Source organism: Anopheles coustani (assembly GCF_943734705.1).
Source record: "Anopheles coustani chromosome X unlocalized genomic scaffold, idAnoCousDA_361_x.2 X_unloc_14, whole genome shotgun sequence".
Lineage (NCBI taxonomy): Eukaryota > Metazoa > Arthropoda > Insecta > Diptera > Culicidae > Anopheles > Anopheles coustani.
The window spans coordinates 311,097-337,500 of record NW_026525093.1 but is presented as its reverse complement, the minus strand read 5'-3'; the positions used below and the strand labels follow the sequence as shown (position 1 = coordinate 337,500).

Sequence of the window (26,404 nt, the reverse complement as noted above, 5' to 3'; positions counted from 1 at the left end):
CTCCTGTGCCGTTCTCTGGCCAACTCTCGCTGTGCACCGGTTCCGGCAGTCAAAATCGCATCCTCAGATGACTTGCACTGCTCCCTGAGTAGGCCGATTTCCTGCGTCCACCAGTACATTTCCGGTCTCACCAAAAACTGCGCTGGCGGTGCCCTCTGCATCACCTCATCGCATGCTCTAGTAAGTCCAGCGGTGAGAGTCGCCGGTGATACAGCCACTTCGGCAAACCCGGAAGCCTGGAGCGCGATCTGGAAGGCTTCGGGATGGAATTGACGCAACTTCCATCTCGGTCCAATCTGCTCGCGTTGTCGCTGCCGGTCACGATGCTGGTTCTGTTGTTGCGGTTGCCTCTGCTGATGTGGTGAAGCGCTGCTGACTGGTGTCGCGGATACGCTAAATCTCACGTATCTGTGGTCACTGTTGGTGAAAGTGTCGAGCACCCGCCAGTCGTTACCGGGTTCAATGGCCGGACTGGCGAAGGACACGTCGACCACACTTTCAGTAGCACTGCCGTTGCCGACGAACGTGGGCACACTGCCGCGGTTCAAGATCGCCAGGTCAAGCTGGTCGACGACCTCGGCGAGATCTTCACCACGCGGCTTCGTCCTCGCGCTGCCCCATCGCACGTGCCAGGCATTGAAGTCGCCCGCCAAGACTACGAGGGGGTGTGCTCTGGCCTCGATATCGATCTCGTCGAGCAGCCGCTGGTAGTCCTCGTCCGTCCATCCCGGTGTTGGTGGGGCGTAGCAAGAGATGAAGGTCACCCCCGCCACCTGGACCGACACCAGTCCTACCCTACTTGCCCAGACTCGCTGTATGGGCAAGGCTCCGGTCGTTATAACAGCTGCCTTCGCTGTCGAGTCCACCGCCCAGTTCCCGTTATTGGGTGGAACACGGTAGATCTCCGACGCCAGCACAATGTCGATCCTTTGCTCCCGTGCGGTCTGGAGCATGAGGTCTTGTGCTACCCTGCTGCGCGCCAAGTTGATCTGGAGGATCTTCAACCCAGCGTCACGCCCTCTAACAGTGGTGTTCGTAGCTAGCGGGAACATGACGGCTGGCTACTTCCGCTGCAAGCCGGTGAACCTGTCTGATGTTGTCCGGAACACGTAAGGCACTTGGGGCCCGAGCTGCACTCCTTGGCCTTGTGCTGCTTCGATCCGCACCGGAAGCAGCACTTGGAGTAGTCAGGGCCGGTGCACTCGCGAGAGCGGTGCCCCTTGCCAAAGCAGCGGTAGCAGAGCTGCTCTCCTGCAGGGACCGATGCGAGCGCCTGCACGACGCAACTCGTGTTCCCTATGGTGACCCGGTGACCGTCGAGAAGCTGGCACTGCCCGCGCGGCAGCTTGATATGGGCTTTCTGCAGCCCGTCGTACCGCCGCCACATCCGAACTGCCTCGCCCGGAACCGTCAACCCCGCCTGTCGCTTAATCGCCGAAATCAAGTCGTCGACAGTCGCCAGCATGTCGATTCCTGTGATCGCGGCCGTCTGCTTGTCGACAAGGAGGTGGGCCACTCCATCCTCCTTGATGGCTTCGCTGACATCGGCCAGCACACTCTCGCAGTCCGTGTTCGGCTTCAGCCACAGCGACAGCTTCCGCTCCCCTGTGCGGCAAACCCTCGCCACGAACTGATCCACATTGGTCTTGGAACGCACTGCCTTGTATGTGTCGAGGAAGGCCTTGCCCTCGTTGGCCTCGAGGACGATCACCGCAGGCCTCTCCACTTTAGCAGCGCTCTTTCCCGCTTTCTGTGGTGCTGCTCTCTTGTCTCCCTTGGCCACGACTTTAGCAAAGGATGCTGGTTGCGCATGCACCTTGGTTGCCACAGCCGCTGCTTTCTTTACCTTGGGTTTTGGCTTTTCTGGAGCCATGGCCTGGGACAAGACGGCCTCGACCGGGATCTCGGGGACATCAGGCGTGATGACTTCGTTCATGCCCGTCGGTTCGCCCTCTTTTTTCTTGCCGCGCCTTGCCCGGGTCCGCTTTCGTTTGAGAGTGTCGCCAGGTGGATGCTGGCTTTGCCCAACAGCACTGGAGTCGACGACATGTTGTTGTTGCTGCTGCGTAGCTACCGCCAACTCTCCCATCGAGTGGAGTCCACTTTGGAGCAGCATAAGTTCTCTTTCGCTGGCTGCCGCACGCTCACGAAGGCTAATGTTGTCTCGCTTCAGCTCCTGATTTTCACGAGACAACAACTTCAGCTTTGTCTTCAGCTCCGCGTCCCCATCCTTTGCCGTCGCCCGGCCCGTCTCCATCTCGCTAACCTTAGCGAGGAGAGTCTCGACGGTTGCCCGGAGCTCCCTCAACTCGCTGCTGAGGCTTGCGATAGTCGGCTCCTGCTGCGGGACTTCGGCCACCTGCTGGACGACGGTTGAGTTGAGCTCGTCCTCGTCGCTCTCCTCTGAAATCTCCATATCACTGGCTAGCAGGGCCATCCGCTGCACCACCACCACCGGCCGAGTGGGCGTCGCAGTCGATGGCGCGACACTGCCTCCCTTTCGCTGCCGAGTCAACGACAGCGCAACCGATGATGTCATCACTTTGTCCCCGTCGTCCTTCGGCGATGGCGCGGTAGCGTCACAGGTGGACCGGAGCCTGACGGACCGACGCGTCGAAGGCTCCCCCGATGCCTGCTCCATTCCCCTACTGCAACCCTGAAAATCGCTGTGGGCAATGGGTTAGGTTGCGGAGAGCCAGGGTGGAGTGTCTGGGAAGGGAAGGTGGGATGAGGAAGGGGAGTGGAGGAAGGCCAAGTACCGGTGCGAAATAGAAACTCCAACAAATAAAAGGCCAAACCAATCTTTTTCCCCTTTCCAAATCTGAGCTTATATCTCAGTTCTTCTCTGCGATCAGGTGCCGCCTAGTTGACAAATCCACAAACCGCCAGCCGATACACTCGCCATAAAACTCAGAGTGCCGCCTGGTTGTGATAACCGGTGATCTCCACCAGCCGAGACACTTGATGAACTGAAGGCGCCGCCTGGTTGTGACGTTGAAAAGCTCAGCACCAGTGCCGCCGCCTGGTAACAGTGTTCGAAATCTCCGCGAGCCGAGACACCCGCCACGACCCGAAGCGCCGCCTGGTGGCAATGCTGGCAATCCGCTGGTACTGGTGGCGCCGCCTGGCGGCCAAGTTCGGAACCAAGTTTAGCCGAGACACACTGAAATATTTCACCGGGATGATCGAACCTCGAAATTTTTCAGCCGAGACACATGAAACATTTCACACTTAGCCGAGACACCTTGAAAAGTTTCACTGAAACATTTCAACCGGATGGTTGGTCCATGAAATATTTCAGCCGGGACACTTGAAACATTTCACCCCCAGCCGGGACACCTATCCGGGACACACTGCCGCCAACGGTCAATTAAAAATACCGGCCAATTTTGATAACCGGCCAATTTGAATTACCGACCGATTTGAATTAACGGCCACTTCAAACCAACGGCCACCGACTCCACCAACGGTCAATTTGAACGACCCGAAAATCCGGCACCAACGGTCCTTTTTTGAAAAACTGGATCAGATGACACGGAGCCCGATTCGGCTTAGGTGAAATCGCTCGGATCTTCGAGTCCGAATCCGGCTGGAAAATGGACGATCGAATCTTCACCTGCCAAAATTTTTGCACCGCGTGCTTTCACTTTATTTACACTTATTTTGCGCTGAATTCGTCTTTTTTCATACGGTTTTCTCTGACTTTCGTTTTAAAACACCATCTGTCATCTAAAAAACCACATCCGGCCAGGATCCGGACACTTTTTAACCGAAAAACACGTAGTCCCAAATGGGGCTACGCCCCGGGCCGCTCTCCATACAAAATGTAAACAAACACTTTTCTTTCTTATTTTTCGTTGAAATCGATGATTTTAATGCGGTTTTCACTAATAATCTGTAGATTGGCACTAGTTTTAACGATTACAACAAACTTTCGTGGGTTCTTTAAACTTTTTACGCGAAATTTTTATGAAAAACACGGAGCGACGCTCAGCACGTGTTGACACTACAGCGTTTGACAGCTCACACACAGGGATAACTGGCTTGTGGCCGCCAAGCGTTCATAGCGACGTGGCTTTTTGATCCTTCGATGTCGGCTCTTCCTATCATTGCGAAGCAAAATTCACAAAGCGTAGGATTGTTCACCCTTTCAAGGGAACGTGAGCTGGGTTTAGACCGTCGTGAGACAGGTTAGTTTTACCCTACTGGTGTGCAAGTACTATCTCAATGGAATTCCTGTGCAGTACGAGAGGAACCACAGGTACGGACCAATGGCTCAATACTAGTCCGAGCGGACTTTGGTATGACGCTACGTCCGTCGGATTATGCCTGAACGCCTCTAAGGTCGTAACCGAACCAGGCTGGTAGTATATGTATAGGAGTCGTTAGCTAGATGGCTAATAACATCACGAGACCGGATTGAGTCTTCTATAGACTCTTTCCATTTATTGGAAACCCTCAAACTGAGCCTATCGCGAGTGCGCTCGCCGAAGTACCTGAAGTGGGAAAAGGCGTTGTGCTTGCCGATCTTCCAAGAATAGTTTCGACTCCTAAGACCACCCGAAAACGACGGGTTTGCAGGCTGGGCGCTACGCATTGAAGAGAGATGTACATTTCGATCCTTTCAGGCGACCCATGCTTGGTGGTTGTGTGCGGTGTGCTCCCCCCGGGGGGCACATGCGGCATACCGTGTGTGGACTAGTTGGACCCACCCTTGCGGTGGACCGACCGGTCAGTGGTGTTTGCGGGTTAACACATGCGAGCGTTGCGGCCCAGAGGCCTTACCGCCTTTCACTGCGGGTTCGTCAAGAACTTGGAGATGGTCGCAACGCATCGGGTCCTCCCGGGGTACTTGGTGTTTGGATGCTGGCTTGGTGATTAAACACTTGATATTCCATCTTCGGATGAATTTCGGGTGTCACCTGTTGCCTAAGACCACTTGCATGTTTAGCTCGCCGTGGGGTAGCAAGCGTTGTGATCTAATGGCCTTACCGGGCAAACACTTTCGGTTCGTCAAGGACTTGGAGTGCCGGGACGGGTTGGCGGATCCATCACTCTGAGTATGCCGGGTTGATACTTGGGGTTGGTTTGGTTTTGGTGACCCAATACTAGATGTACCATCTCGGTGGTATGTCAGTATCACCTATACTCCAGACCACTTGCATGGTTAGCAAGCGTTGTGATCTAATGGCCCAACCGGGCAAACACTTTGGGTTCGCAAGGACTTAGAGTGCCGGGACGGGTTGGCGGATACAACACTCTGGGTACCTCCGGGTACTTGGGGTTGGTTGAGGACTTGGTGAACAAACACTTGATATACACTCTTCGGATGTACTTCGGGTGTCACCTGTTGTCCGAGACCACTTGCATGGTTAGCAAGCGTTGTGATTCAATGGCCCTACCGGGCAAACACTTTGGGTTCGCAAGGACTTGGAGTGCCGGGACGGGTTGGCGGATCCAACACTCTGGGTACCTCCGGGTACTTGGGGTTGGTTGAGGACTTGGTGAACAAACACTTGATATACACTCTTCGGATGTACTTCGGGTATCGCCTGTTGTCCGAGGCCACTTGCATGGTTAGCAAGCGTTGTGGTCTAATGGCCCTACCGGGCAAACACTTTGGGTTCGCGAGGACTTAGAGTGCTGGTAGTGGTTGGCGGACCCAACACTCTGGGTACCTCCGGGTACTTGGGGTTGGTTGAGGACTTGGTGAACAAACACTTGATATACACTCTTCGGATGTACTTCGGGTATCGCCTGTTGTCCGAGACCACTTGCATGGTTAGCAAGCGTTGTGGTCTAATGGCCCTACCGGGCAAACACTTTGGGTTCGCGAGGACTTAGAGTGCTGGTAGTGGTTGGCGGACCCAACACTCTGGGTACCTCCGGGTACTTGGGGTTGGTTGAGGACTTGGTGAACAAACACTTGATATACACTCTTCGGATGTACTTCGGGTATCGCCTGTTGTCCGAGACCACTTGCATGGTTAGCAAGCGTTGTGGTCTAATGGCCCTACCGGGCAAACACTTTGGGTTCGCGAGGACTTAGAGTGCTGGTAGTGGTTGGCGGACCCAACACTCTGGGTACCTCCGGGTACTTGGGGTTGGTTGAGAACTTGGTGAAGATACCCCTGTCACCTTGTTCGAGGCCACTTGCATGGTAGCAAGCGTTGTGATACAATGGCCCTACCGGGCAAACACTTTGGGTTCGCAAGGACTTGGGGTGCCGGGACGGGTTGGCGGATCCAACACTCTGGGTACCTCCGGGTACTTGGGGTTGGTTGAGGACTTGGTGAGCAAACACTTGATATACGTTCTTCGGATGTACTTCGGGTGTCACCTGTTGTCCGAGGCCACTTGCATGGTCAACGGTTGAGGTGGTGATGGCGGGTAGGTGCTGTAGGGTGCCGGCCTGTTGGCTGCCTTGGCCGGGTTGGTTGGTTAACACTTGATTGAGCTTGCACCCGAGGGTAATGGCACTTGAAGGTGGGTACCGGCTGGCTGACCTGGTGTGATGGTTGGTTGGTGAACACTTGGCGGTACTTGCACTTGGCTGTGCTTGGACTTGAAGGTGGGATCCGGCTGGCCTGGGCCATTGGTGGTTGGTTGGTTGGTTAGCCCTTAGCTGGGCTGGCTGGCTGGCTGGCCATCGGTGGTGTGGTGTGTTGGGCGGTTTGTGAACACTTGGCGGTACTTGCACTTGGCTGTGCTTGGACTTGAAGGTGGGATCCGGCTGGCCTAGGCCATTGGTGGTTGGTTGGTGGGTTAGCCCTTAGTTGGGCTGGCTGGCTGGCTGGCCATCGGTGGTGTGGTGTGGTGTGGTGTGTGGAGTCGAGCATCGCGCGCCGTTGCCTTCTTCGGAGTGTTGTGGGTACGCAAGTGCTTGCAGTGCAAAGAGGTTGGTGATGGAGTGACATTGCCTTCACCATGGAGTTGCGGGTACTTAGGTACTTGCAAGGAGATGGTGGTATGGTGGTGTTGCGTGTGTGGTGTTCGATTAGAAAGATATATTTTCTAAGTCCGGATTAGTGCTGTCAGTGAGGCCGCCACTAACAGGTCCTCCACGGCCTCCGTGGTTCTTGACTTGGCGCTATTCCGGACTTGGGGCGATCACGATGTCCCCGTGCGGGACTTAGAAGATGGAAGAACACACGTACCCTTATCCCATGACTTGTGAGCGATTGGCATACGTTACCACATGAAGAGAAAAATTGGCTAAGTCCAGGATCCATATTATATGAAGAGAAAATCGGCTAAGTCCCGGATCCATATTACATGAAGAGAAAAATCGGCTAAGTCCAGGATCCATATTATATGAAGAGAAAAATCGGCTAAGTCCAGGATCCATATATATTAACCTAATAATCGGCTAAGTCCAGGATCCATATTATATGAAGAGAAAAATCGGCTAAGTCCAGGATCCATATTACATGAAGAGAAAAATCGGCTAAGTCCCGGATCCATATATATTAACCTAATAATCGGCTAAGTCCAGGATCCATATGATATGAAGAGAAAAATCGGCTAAGTCCAAGATCCATATGATATGAACAGAAAAATCGGCTAAGTCCAGGATCCATATATAATATTCTAATAATCGGCTAAGTCCAGGATCCATATAATATGATGAGAAAAATCGGCTAAGTCCCAGATTGGGTCTGTCAGACATACACTTTCAAGTTACCACACAAGCAAGCAAGAAGGCCGTGTGAAGGATCCATATGACATGAAGAGAAAAATTGGCTAAGTCCCAGATTGGGTCTGTCAGAAATACACTTCCAAGTTACCACACAAGCAAGCAAGATGGTCTAGTGATGGATCCATATGATATGAAGAGAAAAATCGGCTAAGTCCAGGATCCATATAATATGAAGAGAAAAATCGGCTAAGTCCCAGATTGGGTCTGTCAGACATACACTTTCAAGTTACCACACAAGCAAGCAAGATGGCCTAGTGATTGATCCATATGATATGAAGAGAAAAATCGGCTAAGTCCGAGATTGGGTCTGTCAGACATACACTTATAAGTTACCACACAAGCAAGCAAGATGGCGTATTGATGGATCCATATGATATGAAGAGAAAAATCGGCTAAGTCCGAGATTGGGTCTGTCAGAAATACACTTCCAAGTTACCACACAAGCAAGCAAGATGGCCTAGTGATGGATCCATATGATATGAAGAGAAAAATCGGCTAAGTCCCAGATTGGGTCTGTCGGAAATACACTTCCAAGTTACCACACAAGCAAGCAAGATGGCCTAGTGATGGATCCATATGATATGAAGAGAAAAATCGGCTAAGTCCCAGATTGGGTCTGTCAGACATACACTTTCAAGTTACCACACAAGCAAGCAAGATGGCCTAGTGATTGATCCATATGATATGAAGAGAAAAATCGGCTAAGTCCGAGATTGGGTCTGTCAGACATACACTTCCAAGTTACCACACAAGCAAGCAAGATGGCGTATTGATGGATCCATATGATATGAAGAGAAAAATCGGCTAAGTCCGAGATTGGGTCTGTCAGAAATACACTTCCAAGTTACCACACAAGCAAGCAAGATGGCCTAGTGATGGATCCATATGATATGAAGAGAAAAATCGGCTAAGTCCCAGATTGGGTCTGTCGGAAATACACTTCCAAGTTACCACACAAGCAAGCAAGATGGCCTAGTGATGGATCCATATGATATGAAGAGAAAAATCGGCTAAGTCCCAGATTGGGTCTGTCAGACATACACTTTCAAGTTACCACACAAGCAAGCAAGATGGCCTAGTGATTGATCCATATGATATGAAGAGAAAAATCGGCTAAGTCCGAGATTGGGTCTGTCAGACATACACTTCCAAGTTACCACACAAGCAAGCAAGTTACCACATGAAGAGAAAGCCGGCAAAGTCCGGGAATGTTACCACATGAACTGGAAAATGGGCAAAAACCTACCTTCACAGGGAACGTGAATAACTAAGGCTGTAGACATTGGATCGACAAGCCAAAGACTGATATGGAAAGGAAATGAGTAGTACTAGCTTTCCTGAGAGTTGCAGAGCTTAGACTGCATATGAACGGAAGATATTAAGCGTCAAAGTCAGAAAAGTTGCCCGAAGGAACACAAGTTCCAACTTAGAGCATGAATACCGCCTAGACGGTAGGAGGTACGGCCAGGCTGAGGAATAAGAAAATGTTGGCCAACATGTTCCCTAACTATCCCCCGAAGACCGCAAAGCAATCCAACATCAACCAAGAAAGTTATAGCCCGATCAAGGAAACACCTACTTTGCACCGATTTTGCACCAAATACATGTACCAAGCACCTTCGGTTGCATACCTGCAGGGGCTTACCATAGTAGGCCATGGAAGACCGATATACCGAACATAATCACTTTCTATCTCCTCGGGTGTTGGAGGTAGCGCTTTGCGGTACAAGAACGAAAGTTAGACCATATCTTGGTGCATCTTTTTGCCCAAAAACACAAGACCCTATCTACCAAGGCAAGAAAGTTGTGTGGGGACAAAATGTCCAAAAGTGCCCAAAGTGGCACACTTGAACCATATATTCGAGAAAAACACAAGTGTGGGCCCGAGCTAGCAAGTTGAAATGTTCTGACCGTCAGTAGCCCTAGTTGAGGTGCACTTATCATTATATGAGGCCAACGTGCCAGCTAGTCTCTAAAGGGGCGATATGGGTGTTCCAAGGTTTGTACCCAATTGAGGAAAAAACAGGGTAAGGTACGATGTACCGCGATGATTTAGAGGAAGTAAAAGTCGTAACAAGGTTTCCGTAGGTGAACCTGCGGAAGGATCATTAGTGGCCAAGTGATCCTTCCAGAAGTCCGAACCTGCGGGTTGAGACTTCGGCACAAGTTGCCATATGATAATTGACGAAACACTATAGAAGTCCGAACCTGCGGGTTGAGACTTCGGCACAAGTTGCCATATGATAATTGACGTAACACTAACAAGTCCGAACCTGCGGGTTGAGACTTAGGCACACGTTGCCTTATACATGACTTCGAACAAATACACAAGTCCGAACCTGCGGGTTGAGACTTAGGCACAAGTTGCCTTATACATGACTTCGAACAAATACACAAGTCCGAACCTGCGGGTTGAGACTTAGGCACAAGTTGCCATATGAAAGTTGACGAAACACTAACAAGTCCGAACCTGCGGGTTGAGACTTAGGCACACGTTGCCTTATACATGACTTCGAACAAATACACAAGTCCGAACCTGCGGGTTGAGACTTAGGCACAAGTTGCCTTATACATACATTGGCCAAATAAACAGAAGTCCGAACCTGCGGGTTGAGACTTAGGCACAAGTTGCCATATTATATTCGATCAAACACTAGGTAGTCCGAACCTGCGGGTTGAGACTCAAGACCGTAACAAGATGTCACTATACAAGTCCGAACCTAAGGGTTGAGACTTAATGCGATCTAGATACCAAGTTGACATCCAATACCTGTTGAGCAAAACCAAAGATTCCCTGTTCTCGAATGATTACACTATATAACAGGGAATCATGAAGAAATCAAGCAAGCGTGAAACAAAGTCATCACTTGGGCATGCTCGATAGCCAACCACATGACCTTAACCTAAGAGAGCATGCAAACCACATGATACCTATAAACGATTAACCCGCCCTAGTTCAATCGTTCACCAAGTGATGACTTCAGTATGGCTAAGAGAAAAACTTTTAAATGGGAAAAACTCTAAGTCCGAACCTCCGGGTTGAGACTTCCGCGTCGGAGGTGGGCGCACCTCCTATCCGAAAGATGATGAATCAGGGGTGTTCGGTCAGCAATGGTCGGATTCCCCGTCGTAGTCCAACTATGACAATCAAAGTCAAGACCTCCGGGTTGAGACTTTCCGCGAGTACAAGCATAAAGGAACACGGACCAAGCCGTACCGAGAGAATCGGTACTAGAGCCCTCGTGGTTCTACATTGAGAGAGCCCTCGTGGTTCTCATTAGGGGCTTTATGCAAGTCGTACTCAATACTGTGGTGTGAAGTATAAAGTAGTCCTCGCCTGGTCCACGCTGCTTCGGCGGTCCTGGGTAAGATAGTTAATTCTAGCTTGCCCTATAGTGGAATGAGGACACTTAATGCTTCGTCTTTTAGCGGCGGCTAGACTCCTCCTCACGGGGAACGAGTTGACGCACACAGCGGCGGCTTACGCACTATGGCAATCATGGATGCCTGAAGATTCCGTGAAGTTCTCCCCTGGTCCACGCTGCCTCGGCAGTCCTGGGTAAAATGGAATATTTCCAGCTTGCCCTATAGTGGAAGAGGACTATCCAACAATACAAAGTCAAGACCTCCGGGTTGAGACTTTCCGCGTCGGTGGTGTCGCGCACCGCCTATCCGAAAGATGGTGTAACAGGGGTGTTCGATCAGCAATGGTCGGATGCCCCGTCATAGTCCAACTATGACAACCAAAGTCAAGACCTCCGGGTTGAGACTTTCCGCGTCCGGAGGTACGCGTACCGCCTACCCGAAAGATGGTGTGCTTCTGGGGTATTCGATGAGTCGGATACCCCGTCGTAGTCCAACTATGACAATACAAAGTCAAGACCTCCGGGTTGAGACTTCCGCGTCGGAGGTGCGCGCACCGCCTACCCGAAAGATGATGAATCAGGGGTGTTCGATCAGCAATGGTCGGATGCCCCGTCGTAGTCCAACTATGACAATCAAAGTCAAGACCTCCGATGAATTGGATGCTGCATGGAGATGAATCTTGATCTCCTACATCTCCCATCTCAATACAGCATCCCTACTTAAAGGCATCTCGGACTTAGTCGATTTTTCATAAATTCATAGAAATTCATATGTTAGGATGCTGCGAGATGAATGGGATGCTGCATGGAGATGAATCTTGATCTTCTTCATCTCCCATCTCAATACAGCATCCCTACTTAAAGCCATCTCGGACTTAGTCGATTTTTCATAAATTCATAGAAATTCATATGTTAGGATGCTGCGAGATGAATGGGATGCTGCATGGAGATGAATCTTGATCTTCTTCATCTCCCATCTCAATACAGCATCCCTACTTAAAGCCATCTCGGACTTAGTCGATTTTTCATAAATTCATAGAAATTCATATGTTAGGATGCTGCGAGATGAATGGGATGCTGCATGGAGATGAATCTCGATCTTCTTCATCTCCCATCTCAATACAGCCTCCCTACTTAAAGGCATCTCGGACTTAGTCGATTTTTCATAAATTCTAAGAAAAACATATGTTAGGATGCTGCGAGATGAATGAGATGCTGCATGGAGATGAATCTTGATCTTCTTCATCTCCTGTCTTAATACAGCCTCCCTACTTAAAGGCATCTCGGACTTAGTCGATTTTTCATAAATTCTAAGAAATTCATATGTTAGGATGCTGGGAGATGAATGGGATGCTGCATGGAGATGAATCTTGATCTCCTACATCTCCCATCTCAATACAGCATCCCTACTTAAAGGCATCTCGGACTTAGTCGATTTTTCATAAATTCATAGAAATTCATATGTTAGGATGCTGGGAGATGAATGGGATGCTGCATGGAGATGAATCTTGATCTTCTTCATCTCCCATCTTAATACAGCATCCCTACTTAAAGGCATCTCGGACTTAGTCGATTTTTCATAAATTCTAAGAAATTCATATGTTAGGATGCTGGGAGATGAATGGGATGCTGCATGGAGATGAATCTTGATCTCCTACATCTCCCATCTCAATACAGCATCCCTACTTAAAGGCATCTCGGACTTAGTCAATTTTTCATAAATTCTAAGAAATTCACATGTTAGGATGCTGGGAGATGAATGGGATGCTGCATGGAGATGAATCTTGATCTCCTACATCTCCCATCTCAATACAGCATCCCTACTTAAAGGCATCTCGGACTTAGTCGATTTTTCATAAATTCATAGAAATTCATATGTTAGGATGCTGCGAGATGAATGGGATGCTGCATGGAGATGAATCTTGATCTTCTTCATCTCCCATCTCAATACAGCATCCCTACTTAAAGCCATCTCGGACTTAGTCGATTTTTCATAAATTCATAGAAATTCATATGTTAGGATGCTGCGAGATGAATAGGATGCTGCATGGAGATGAATCTTGATCTTCTTCATCTCCCATCTTAATACAGCATCCCTACTTAAAGGCATCTTGGACTTAGTCGATTTTTCATAAATTCTAAGAAAAACATATGTTAGGATGCTGGGAGATGAATGGGATGCTGCATGGAGATGAATCTTGATCTTCTTCATCTCCCATCTTAATACAGCATCTCTACTTAAAGGCATCTCGGACTAAGTCGATTTTTCATAAATTCTAAGAAAAACATATGTTAGGATGCTGCGAGATGAATGGGATGCTGCATGGAGATGAATCTTGATCTTCTTCATCTCCCATCTTAATACAGCATCCCTACTTAAAGGCATCTCGGACTTAGTCGATTTTTCATAAATTCTAAGAAATTCATATGTTAGGATGCTGCGAGATGAATGGGATGCTGCATGGAGATGAATCTTGATCTTCTTCATCTCCCATCTTTATACAGCATCCCTACTTAAAGGCATCTCGGACTTAGTCGATTTTTCATAAATTCTAAGAAATTCATATGTTAGGATGCTGCGAGATGAATGGGATGCTGCATGGAGATGAATCTTGATCTTCTTTATCTCCCATCGCAATACAGCATCCCTACTTAAAGGCATCTCGGACTTAGTCGATTTTTCATAAATTCTAAGAAAAACATATGTTAGGATGCTGCGAGATGAATGGGATGCTGAATGGAGATGAATCTTGATCTTCTTCATCTCCCATCTTAATACAGCATCCCTACTTGAAGGCATCTCGGACTTAGTCGATTTTTCATAAATTCTAAGAAAAACATATGTTAGGATGCTGCGAGATGAATGGGATGCTGCATGGAGATGAATCTTGATCTCCTACATCTCCCATCTCAATACAGCATCCCTACTTGAAGGCATATCGGACTTATTCGATTTTTCATAAATTCATAGAAATTCATATGTTAGGATGCTGGGAGATAAATGGGATGCTGCATGGAGATGAATCTTGATCTTCTTCATCTCCCATCTTAATACAGCATCCCTTCTTAAAGGCATCTCGGACTTAGTCGATTTATCATAAATTCTAATAAAAACATATGTTAGGATGCTGCGAGATGAATGAGATGCTGCATGGAGATGAATCTTGATCTTCTTCATCTCCCATCTGAATACTGCATCCTTTCTTAAAGGCATCTCGGACTTAGTCGATTTTTCATAAATTCTAAGAAATTCATATGTTAGGATGCTGGGAGATGAATTGGATGCTGCATGGAGATGAATCTTGATCTCCTACATCTCCCATCTCAATACAGCATCCCTACTTAAAGGCATCTCGGACTTAGTCGATTTTTCATAAATTCTAAGAAAAACATATGTTAGGATGCTGCGAGATGAATGGGATGCTGAATGGAGATGAATCTTGATCTTCTTCATCTCCCATCTTAATACAGCATCCCTACTTAAAGGCATCTCGGACTTAGTCGATTTTTCATAAATTCATAGAAATTCATATGTAAAAATGCTGGGAGATGAATGAGATGCTGCATGGAGATCAATCTTGACCTTCTTCATCTCCCATCTTAATACAGCATCCCTACTTGAAGGCATCTCGGACTTAGTCGATTTTTCATAAATTCATAGAAATTCATATGTTAGGATGCTGCGAGATGAATGGGATGCTGCATGGAGATGAATCTTGATCTACTTCATCTCCCATCTTAATACAGCATCCCTACTTAAATGCATCTCGGACTTAGTCGATTTTTCATAAATTCTAAGAAAAACATATGTTAGGATGCTGCGAGATGAATGGGATGCTGCATGGAGATGAATCTTGATCTCCTACATCTCCCATCTCAATACAGCATCCCTACTTGAAGGCATATCGGACTTATTCGATTTTTCATAAATTCATAGAAATTCATATGTTAGGATGCTGGGAGATAAATGGGATGCTGCATGGAGATGAATCTTGATCTTCTTCATCTCCCATCTTTATACAGCATCCCTACTTAAAGGCATCTCGGACTTAGTCGATTTTGCATAAATTCTAAAAAATTCATATGCTAGGATGCTGCGAGATGAATGGGATGCTGCATGGAGATGAATCTTGATCTTCTTCATCTCCCATCTGAATACTGCATCCTTTCTTAAAGGCATCTCGGACTTAGTCGATTTTTCATAAATTCTAAGAAATTCATATGTTAGGATGCTGGGAGATGAATTGGATGCTGCATGGAGATGAATCTTGATCTCCTACATCTCCCATCTCAATACAGCATCCCTACTTAAAGGCATCTCGGACTTAGTCGATTTTTCATAAATTCATAGAAATTCATATGTTAGGATGCTGCGAGATGAATGGGATGCTGCATGGAGATGAATCTTGATCTTCTTCATCTCCCATCTCAATACAGCATCCCTACTTAAAGGCATCTCGGACTTAGTCGATTTTTCATAAATTCTAAGAAATTCATATGTTAGGATGCTGGGAGATAAATGGGATGCTGCATGGAGATGAATCTTGATCTTCTTCATCTCCCATCTTAATACAGCATCCCTACTTAAAGGCATCTCGGACTTAGTCGATTTTTCATAAATTCTAAGAAAAACATATGTTAGGATGCTGCGAGATGAATGGGATGCTGCATGGAGATGAATCTTGATCTTCTACATCTTCCATCTTAATACAGCATCCCTTCTTAAAGGCATCTCGGACTTAGTCGATTTATCATAAATTCTAATAAAAACATATGTTAGGATGCTGCGAGATGAATGAGATGCTGCATGGAGATGAATCTTGATCTTCTTCATCTCCCATCTTAATACAGCATCCCTACTTAAATGCATCTCGGACTTAGTCGATTTTTCATAAATTCTAAGAAAAACATATGTTAGGATGCTGCGAGATGAATGGGATGCTGCATGGAGATGAATCTTGATCTCCTACATCTCCCATCTCAATACAGCATCCCTACTTGAAGGCATCTCGGACTTATTCGATTTTTCATAAATTCATAGAAATTCATATGTTAGGATGCTGGGAGATAAATGGGATGCTGCATGGAGATGAATCTTGATCTTCTTCATCTCCCATCTTAATACAGCATCCCTACTTAAAGGCATCTCGGACTTAGTCGATTTTTCATAAATTCATAGAAATTCATATGTAAGGATGCTGCGAGATGAATGGGATGCTGCATGGAGATGAATCTTGATCTTCTTCATCTCCCATCTTAATACAGCATCCCTACTTAAAGGCATCTCGGACTTAGTCGATTTTTCATAAATTCTAAGAAATTCATATGTTAGGATGCTGGGAGATAAATGGGATGCTGCATGGAGATGAATCTTGATCTTCTTCATCTCCCATCTTAATACAGCATCCCTACTTAAAGGCATCTCGGACTTAGTCGATTTTTCATAAATTCATAGAAATTCATATGTTAGGATGCTGCGAGATGAATTGGATGCTGCATGGAGATGAATCTTGATCTTCTTCATCTCCCATCTTAATACAGCATCCCTACTTAAAGGCATCTCGGACTTAGTCGATTTTTCATAAATTCTAAGAAATTCATATGTTAGGATGCTGGGAGATAAATGGGATGCTGCATGGAGATGAATCTTGATCTTCTTCATCTCCCATCTTAATACAGCATCCCTACTTAAAGGCATCTCGGACTTAGTCGATTTATCATAAATTCTAATAAAAACATATGTTAGGATGCTGCGAGATGAATGGGATGCTGCATGGAGATGAATCTTGATCTTCTTCATCTCCCATCTGAATACTGCATCCTTTCTTAAAGGCATCTCGGACTTAGTCGATTTTTCATAAATTCTAAGAAATTCATATGTTAGGATGCTGGGAGATGAATTGGATGCTGCATGGAGATGAATCTTGATCTCCTACATCTCCCATCTCAATACAGCATCCCTACTTAAAGGCATCTCGGACTTAGTCGATTTTTCATAAATTCATAGAAATTCATATGTTAGGATGCTGCGAGATGAATTGGATGCTGCATGGAGATGAATCTTGATCTTCTTCATCTCCCATCTTAATACAGCATCCCTACTTAAAGGCATCTCGGACTTAGTCGATTTTTCATAAATTCTAAGAAAAACATATGTTAGGATGCTGCGAGATGAATGGGATGCTGCATGGAGATGAATCTTGATCTTCTACATCTTCCATCTTAATACAGCATCCCTTCTTAAAGGCATCTCGGACTTAGTCGATTTATCATAAATTCTAATAAAAACATATGTTAGGATGCTGCGAGATGAATGAGATGCTGCATGGAGATGAATCTTGATCTTCTTCATCTCCCATCTGAATACAGCATCCCTACTTAAAGGCATCTCGGACTTAGTCGATTTTGCATAAATTCTAAAAAATTCATATGCTAGGATGCTGCGAGATGAATGGGATGCTGCATGGAGATGAATCTTGATCTTCTTCATCTCCCATCTGAATACTGCATCCTTTCTTAAAGGCATCTCGGACTTAGTCGATTTTTCATAAATTCTAAGAAATTCATATGTTAGGATGCTGGGAGATGAATTGGATGCTGCATGGAGATGAATCTTGATCTCCTACATCTCCCATCTCAATACAGCATCCCTACTTAAAGGCATCTCGGACTTAGTCGATTTTTCATAAATTCATAGAAATTCATATGTTAGGATGCTGCGAGATGAATGGGATGCTGCATGGAGATGAATCTTGATCTTCTTCATCTCCCATCTCAATACAGCATCCCTACTTAAAGGCATCTCGGACTTAGTCGATTTTTCATAAATTCTAAGAAATTCATATGTTAGGATGCTGGGAGATGAATGGGATGCTGCATGGAGATGAATCTTGATCTCCTACATCTCCCATCTCAATACAGCATCCCTACTTAAAGGCATCTCGGACTTAGTCGATTTTTCATAAATTCTAAGAAATTCATATGTTAGGATGCTGGGAGATGAATGGGATGCTGCATGGAGATGAATCTTGATCTCCTACATCTCTCATCTCAATACAGCATCCCTACTTAAAGGCATCTCGGACTTAGTCGATTTTTCATAAATTCTAAGAAATTCATATGTTAGGATGCTGGGAGATGAATGGGATGCTGCATGGAGATGAATCTTGATCTCCTACATCTCCCATCTCAATACAGCATCCCTACTTAAAGGCATCTCGGACTTAGTCGATTTTTCATAAATTCATAGAAATTCATATGTTAGGATGCTGGGAGATGAATGGGATGCTGCATGGAGATGAATCTTGATCTTCTTCATCTCCCATCTCAATACAGCATCCCTACTTAAAGGCATCTCGGACTTAGTCGATTTTTCATAAGTTCTAAGAAATTCATATGTTAGGATGCTGGGAGATGAATGGGATGCTGCATGGAGATGAATCTTGATCTCCTACATCTCCCATCTCAATACAGCATCCCTACTTAAAGGCATCTCGGACTTAGTCGATTTTTCATAAATTCATAGAAATTCATATGTTAGGATGCTGCGAGATGAATGGGATGCTGCATGGAGATGAATCTTGATCTTCTTCATCTCCCATCTCAATACAGCATCCCTACTTAAAGCCATCTCGGACTTAGTCGATTTTTCATAAATTCATAGAAATTCATATGTTAGGATGCTGCGAGATGAATGGGATGCTGCATGGAGATGAATCTTGATCTCCTACATCTCCCATCTCAATACAGCATCCCTACTTAAAGGCATCTCGGACTTAGTCGATTTTTCATAAATTCATAGAAATTCATATGTTAGGATGCTGCGAGATGAATGGGATGCTGCATGGAGATGAATCTTGATCTTCTTCATCTCCCATCTCAATACAGCATCCCTACTTAAAGCCATCTCGGACTTAGTCGATTTTTCATAAATTCATAGAAATTCATATGTTAGGATGCTGCGAGATGAATGGGATGCTGCATGGAGATGAATCTTGATCTCCTACATCTCCCATCTCAATACAGCATCCCTACTTAAAGGCATCTCGGACTTAGTCGATTTTTCATAAATTCATAGAAATTCATATGTTGGGATGCTGGGAGATGAATGGGATGCTGCATGGAGATGAATCTTGATCTTCTTCATCTCCCATCTTAATACAGCATCCCTACTTAAATGCATCTCGGACTTAGTCGATTTTTCATAAATTCTAAGAAATTCATATGTTAGGATGCTGGGAGATGAATGGGATGCTGCATGGAGATGAATCTTGATCTCCTACATCTCTCATCTCAATACAGCATCCCTACTTAAAGCCATCTCGGACTTAGTCGATTTTTCATAAATTACCATTTGACCCATCAGGGACTTTTGCTTCATATAAGTTTGCCTTCCTTGGTGTGGTAACATATGAGTGTAGTTCAGACATCCCCATTTTGGGACTTAGCCGATTTTTCGTAAAATACCATATGACCCATCAGGGTCCTTGCCTTCATATAAGTTTGCCTTGCTTGGTGTGGTAACTTGTTAGTGTAGTTCTGACATCCCCATTTTGGGACTTAGCCGATTTTTCGTAAAATACCATTTGACCCATCAGGGTCTTTTGCTTCATATAAGTTTGCCTTGCTTGGTGTGGTAACATATGAGTGTAGTTCAGACATCCCCATTTTGGGACTTAGCCGATTTTTCGTAAAATACCATATGACCCATCAGGGTCCTTGCCTTCATATAAGTTTGCCTTGCTTGGTGTGGTAACATTTGAGTGTAGTTCTGACATCCCCATTTTGGGACTTAGCCGATTTTTCGTAAATTACCATATGACCCATCAGGGTCCTTTGCTTCATATAAGTTTGCCTTGCTTGGTGTGGTAACATTTGAGTGTAGTTCTGACATCCCCATTTTGGGACTTAGCCGATTTTTCGTAAATTACCATATGACCCATCAGGGTCCTTTGCTTCATATAAGTTTGCCTTGCTTGGTGTGGTAACATTTGAGTGTAGTTCTGACATCCCCATTTTGGGACTTAGCCGATTTTTCGTAAAATACCATATGACCCATCAGGGTCCTTTGCTTCATATAAGTTTGCCTTGCTTGGTGTGGTAACATTTGAGTGTAGTTCTGACATCCCCATTTTGGGACTTAGCCGATTTTTCGTAAAATACCATATGACCCATCAGGGTCCTTGCCTTCATATAAGTTTGCCTTGCTTGATGTGGTAACATTTGAGTGTAGTTCAGACATCCCCATTTTGGGACTTAGCCGATTTTTCGTAAAATACCATATGACCCATCAGGGTCCTTTGCTTCATATAAGTTTGCCTTGCTTGGTGTGGTAACTTGTTAGTGTAGTTCTGACATCCCCATTTTGGGACTTAGCCGATTTTTCGTAAAATACCATTTGACCCATCAGGGACTTTTGCTTCATATAAGTTTGCCTTGCTTGGTGTGATAACATTTGAGTGTAGTTCTGACATCCCCATTTTGGGACTTAGCCGATTTTTCGTAAAATACCATTTGACCCATCAGGGTCTTTTGCTTCATATAAGTTTGCCTTCCTTGGTGTGGTAACATATGAGTGTAGTTCAGACATCCCCATTTTGGGACTTAGCCGATTTTTCGTAAAATACCATATGACCCATCAGGGTCCTTGCCTTCATATAAGTTTGCCTTGCTTGGTGTGATAACATTTGAGTGTAGTTCTGACATCCCCATTTTGGGACTTAGCCGATTTTTCGTAAAATACCATTTGACCCATCAGGGTCTTTTGCTTCATATAAGTTTGCCTTCCTTGGTGTGGTAACATATGAGTGTAGTTCAGACATCCCCATTTTGGGACTTAGCCGATTTTTCGTAAAATACCATATGACCCATCAGGGTCCTTGCCTTCATATAAGTTTGCCTTGCTTGGTGTGGTAACTTGTTAGTGTAGTTCTGACATCCCCATTTTGGGACTTAGCCGATTTTTCGTAAAATACCATTTGACCCATCAGGGTCTTTTGCTTCATATAAGTTTGCCTTGCTTGGTGTGGTAACATATGAGTGTAGTTCAGACATCCCCATTTTGGGACTTAGCCGATTTTTCGTAAAATACCATATGACCCATCAGGGTCCTTGCCTTCATATAAGTTTGCCTTGCTTGGTGTGGTAACATTTGAGTGTAGTTCTGACATCCCCATTTTGGGACTTAGCCGATTTTTCGTAAATTACCATATGACCCATCAGGGTCCTTTGCTTCATATAAGTTTGCCTTGCTTGGTGTGGTAACATTTGAGTGTAGTTCTGACATCCCCATTTTGGGACTTAGCCGATTTTTCGTAAATTACCATATGACCCATCAGGGTCCTTTGCTTCATATAAGTTTGCCTTGCTTGGTGTGGTAACATTTGAGTGTAGTTCTGACATCCCCATTTTGGGACTTAGCCGATTTTTCGTAAAATACCATATGACCCATCAGGGTCCTTTGCTTCATATAAGTTTGCCTTGCTTGGTGTGGTAACATTTGAGTGTAGTTCTGACATCCCCATTTTGGGACTTAGCCGATTTTTCGTAAAATACCATATGACCCATCAGGGTCCTTGCCTTCATATAAGTTTGCCTTGCTTGATGTGGTAACATTTGAGTGTAGTTCAGACATCCCCATTTTGGGACTTAGCCGATTTTTCGTAAAATACCATATGACCCATCAGGGTCCTTTGCTTCATATAAGTTTGCCTTGCTTGGTGTGGTAACTTGTTAGTGTAGTTCTGACATCCCCATTTTGGGACTTAGCCGATTTTTCGTAAAATACCATTTGACCCATCAGGGACTTTTGCTTCATATAAGTTTGCCTTGCTTGGTGTGATAACATTTGAGTGTAGTTCTGACATCCCCATTTTGGGACTTAGCCGATTTTTCGTAAAATACCATTTGACCCATCAGGGTCTTTTGCTTCATATAAGTTTGCCTTCCTTGGTGTGGTAACATATGAGTGTAGTTCAGACATCCCCATTTTGGGACTTAGCCGATTTTTCGTAAAATACCATATGACCCATCAGGGTCCTTGCCTTCATATAAGTTTGCCTTGCTTGGTGTGATAACATTTGAGTGTAGTTCTGACATCCCCATTTTGGGACTTAGCCGATTTTTCGTAAAATACCATTTGACCCATCAGGGTCTTTTGCTTCATATAAGTTTGCCTTCCTTGGTGTGGTAACATATGAGTGTAGTTCAGACATCCCCATTTTGGGACTTAGCCGATTTTTCGTAAAATACCATATGACCCATCAGGGTCCTTGCCTTCATATAAGTTTGCCTTGCTTGGTGTGGTAACTTGTTAGTGTAGTTCTGACATCCCCATTTTGGGACTTAGCCGATTTTTCGTAAAATACCATTTGACCCATCAGGGTCCTTTTCTTCATATAAGTTTGCCTTGCTTGGTGTGGTAACATTTGAGTGTAGTTCTGACATCCCCATTTTGGGACTTAGCCGATTTTTCGTAAAATACCATATGACCCATCAGGGTCCTTTTCTTCATATAAGTTTGCCTTGCTTGGTGTGGTAACATTTGAGTGTAGTTCTGACATCATCATTTTGGGACTTAGCCGATTTTTCGATCCATACCTTATGACCCATAAGGGTCCTTTTCTTCATATAAGTTTGCCTTGCTTCATGTAGTAACATATGAGTGTAGTTCTGACATCCCCATTTTGGGACTTAGCCGATTTTTCGATCAATTCCATATGACCCATCAGGGTCCTTTCCTTCATATAAGTTTCCCAAGACTTAGTGTTTTTTACCTTTGGACACCAATATCACCCTTACGGGTATCTTTGATCTTCGCACCATGTATTGACCAAATGTAGGTCTTGCTATGCCAAACTTATAATTGTTCAACACCAAGTCTCTATCTTGAACCATTAAGGCTCTAACTTGCACCAATTGCTTGGTACTCTTGGTCCGTGTTTCATCGCATACTGACTTCTTGACTTAGTGCTTTTTTCCTTTGGACACCAATATCACCCTTGCGGGTATCTTTGATCTTCTCACTTTGTATTGACCGAATGTAGGTCTTGCCATGCCAAACATATAATTGTTCTACACCAAGTCTCTATCTCGTACCGCCAGCTCGGTACATTCGATCAACCTGCCCTTAAGGCACCCGGGACTTAGCCATTTTTTCACATTTTTCATGATTTTGAGGCAACTTTTCTCGACTTTGTCACCTTATATCACCAAGATCCTTTCCCTTTAGCGCTTCACTCTGTTCGTATGATATTTAGCGCTGACTATCACCTTTCTATCGCTGACCTCAACTTCTTATTCGGTGCCATAGAGCCAGAGATATTTGGTGTATGCTGTTATAAGGGAAGTTTGTCACTTTTTCAAAGGCCCACTTTGGGACGCCCATATCTCACCTTCACGTATCTTCGATCTTCTTGTCGTCTATGGACGAAACTTAGGTCTTGTATTGGCCAACTTATAAATGTTCTACGGCCAAGCCGTATCTCTTACCGCCAGCCCGGTATTCATGGACTTAGTCGGATTTTCGCCTCTCGTGGTAACAATTTCTGACTTTGACTCACAATAACACCCGAACGGTCACATGCTAGCGCTTTGCTTGGTAGGAATTATAGTTAGCGCTACCTTTTCTCTTTCCATCGATACCTTGTTCGTTCCATTCCATGCCATACAGCCGAAGTTATGATGTTTCCCGTTTTCCATATCATGTGGAGCTTATGCTCTGGGAAAACCATCTAACACCTGTACCACCCTTTTGGGTACCACCGATCTCGTCACTATGTTCGGGCCAAATATAGGTTATAACATGCCCAACATATAATTGTTCTACACCAAGTCTCTATCTCTTACCGCCTGCTCGGTATTTTACTCGTAAGTCCAAATTTCACAACTTGTACTTTTTGGCCCAATGTACTCGAGTTTCAATTTTGGTAACATTTTTCGACTTTGACACTTAATAACTTCCAAATCATGCTAGTTAGCGCTTTGCTTTCTTCTAGTCGTATCTAGCGCTGGGTGTTACCTTTCCAAAACATATCCTAGCTTAACAATCCATGCCATACAGCCGGAGCTATACGGTGCACAAGTCAAATCCATTTTAGCCATGTTTCATTTTTGCCAATTTTTGACCACTCGTATCACCCTTCCAGAGTGGTCCGATCTTCTCGCTGTCTATGGACGACTTTTAGGTCTCGTAGAGGCAAACTTATAAGTATTCTACGTCAACCCGCTATCTCTTACCGCCTGCTCGGTATTCTTGGTCTTGTGTGATTTTTGGAAATTTTGGTATTATTTTTCCACTTTGTCGCTTAATAACTCAGTTTTGCTCAACACTTAGCGCTTCGGTTGTTTGGGATTATAGTTAGCGCTCGGTTCGACCTTTCCAACACTGATCTTAGCTTGTCGATCCGTTCCATACAGCCTGAGTTATTCGCGATACCGTGTTTCAACCCATTTCTCAAGTCTCGTTTTGGTCCAACTTTGAACCAGCCATATCACCCTGATGGGTACCTCCGATCTTCTCGCTCTATATTGGCCAAAGTTAGGTCTTGTGGTAACGTACTTATGATTGTTCTACGCCGTGTTCGTAGCTCTTATCGTTCGCCCGCTATTTTCGATCATAAGGTGAATTTTCGCCTCTAAACCACCATTTTTCACCTTTGCCCTCTAATATGACCGACTTGCTCAACACCTAGCGCTTCGCTTGGTAGGACACATAGCTAGCGCTCGTCAAGACCTTTCCAACGCATATCCAAGCTTTCCGATCCGAGCCATACAGCCTGAGCTATAGGCGATACCGTTTTTCCCATTTTCTTGGTCACACGCACTTTAGGGTACCCCTTTTTGCCTTTGACCCTTAATACCTCCTCCGGGTCACTAGTAGGCGCTCAGCTTGGTAGGAAACATAGCTAGAGCAGGCCTTCACCTTTCCAAAACTGCCGAAAGTGTACCGATCCGACATCTAGAACCAAAGTTATGGTCATTCCCATCATGCTCTACTTTCATGGTCAACCTCCACCAAGCACACCTAGGTTGGACCAACTTTCACCAACTCATCTCGAACCCCAAATTTGCTTCGACCTACTAGGTTTCCCTAGTAAAGTGGTCAAAACATCCATTACAACACGACTGGTCTTTCTGGTGGTCGACCTAGGCGACTTTGTTCGACGACCACCACCCCATGGAACTAAAAGACGTCCCTTGATACGGACCACCGATACATTTTCCGGCCTGTCTAAACTACACTCATCGAAATTTTTTTGGGTCCCCACCGTCATACAAGTTTCCCTAGGTCAAGTTTTTCTTCCGGATCGGCCGCGGACCTCACTTTTCATTATCTAGGGAGGCCATAGGGCCCCAAAAGGGGTTTTTTAAAATTTTCGACACTTTCGACTTTGGTCGGATTTTTTCCGATTTTGGTCCGACCTAGGGACTTGGTGGTCCAAGGAGCCTCGGGACCAAACTTTTTTCTCAGGGGTCCCTACCTCCATACAACTTTGCCTAGGTAAATTTTTTGTTCCAAATCGACCGCGGATTTCACTTTTCAATATCTGGGGCTCGTGTAGAGTCCGAATATGAGGTTTTCTCATTTTTCGACATTTTCGACTTTTTTCGACTTTTTTCGGGTTTTTCGACCTAGGGGTCCGCCGAACAAATTTTGGGTCAAAAATTTTTATTGAACTAGTCGAAAGTACGCAAAAAGATAAGACTTTTTGCCGAAGACACCATGCCCCGGAACCGACTCCTTCCCCTTCAAAATAGGGGACAAACGTGATTTTTGAAACTTTTCCTTAGGGAGCCCAAGACTTAGAAAATTTTCAAATCCTCGATTTTTCGATTGCGAGCTAGCGCTTTGCGGTCTTCGGCAATGTTTTAGATCTCGACGAGATAAGACTTTTTGGTTAAGGGACACTTTGCCCTCCGACCCCTCCTTCCCCCCGCAAATCGCCACCCAAAGTGCAATTTTTGCATTTTCACCTCTTTGCACGCACTGTTCGGCCCAAATGGCCACTTTCTATGCGTCTGAGCGCTTTGCGGTCTTCGGCAAACTTTTAGAGCGTACCAAGCCCTAATTATAATTCTTCTACACCACCTTCGTACCTCTTCATCCCTGGCCGCTATTCGCGTACCAAGGTAATTTTTGTTCATTTTGTCAACATTTTTCATCTTTGACTGCTTATATCGGCCTTGCCATGAACCGATAGCGCTTCGCTGTGTTCTAACGTAAGTTAGTACTGCTCAATACCTTTCCAAATCATGTCTTAGATTGTCATTTGCTTGCATACAGCCGGAGCTATGAGCGATACCGTAAAAAGTACCGAAACTTGGAAAAATCCTTTGATCG

General features: G+C 45.4%; 1 pseudogene; it reads left to right on the top strand.

The window, feature by feature from the left end:
* The window catches only part of LOC131270111 (large subunit ribosomal RNA), an 11,038-nt pseudogene extending 6,386 nt beyond the window's left edge, over window positions 1-4,652 (top strand).
* Window positions 4,653-26,404: the final 21,752 nt, after the last annotated feature.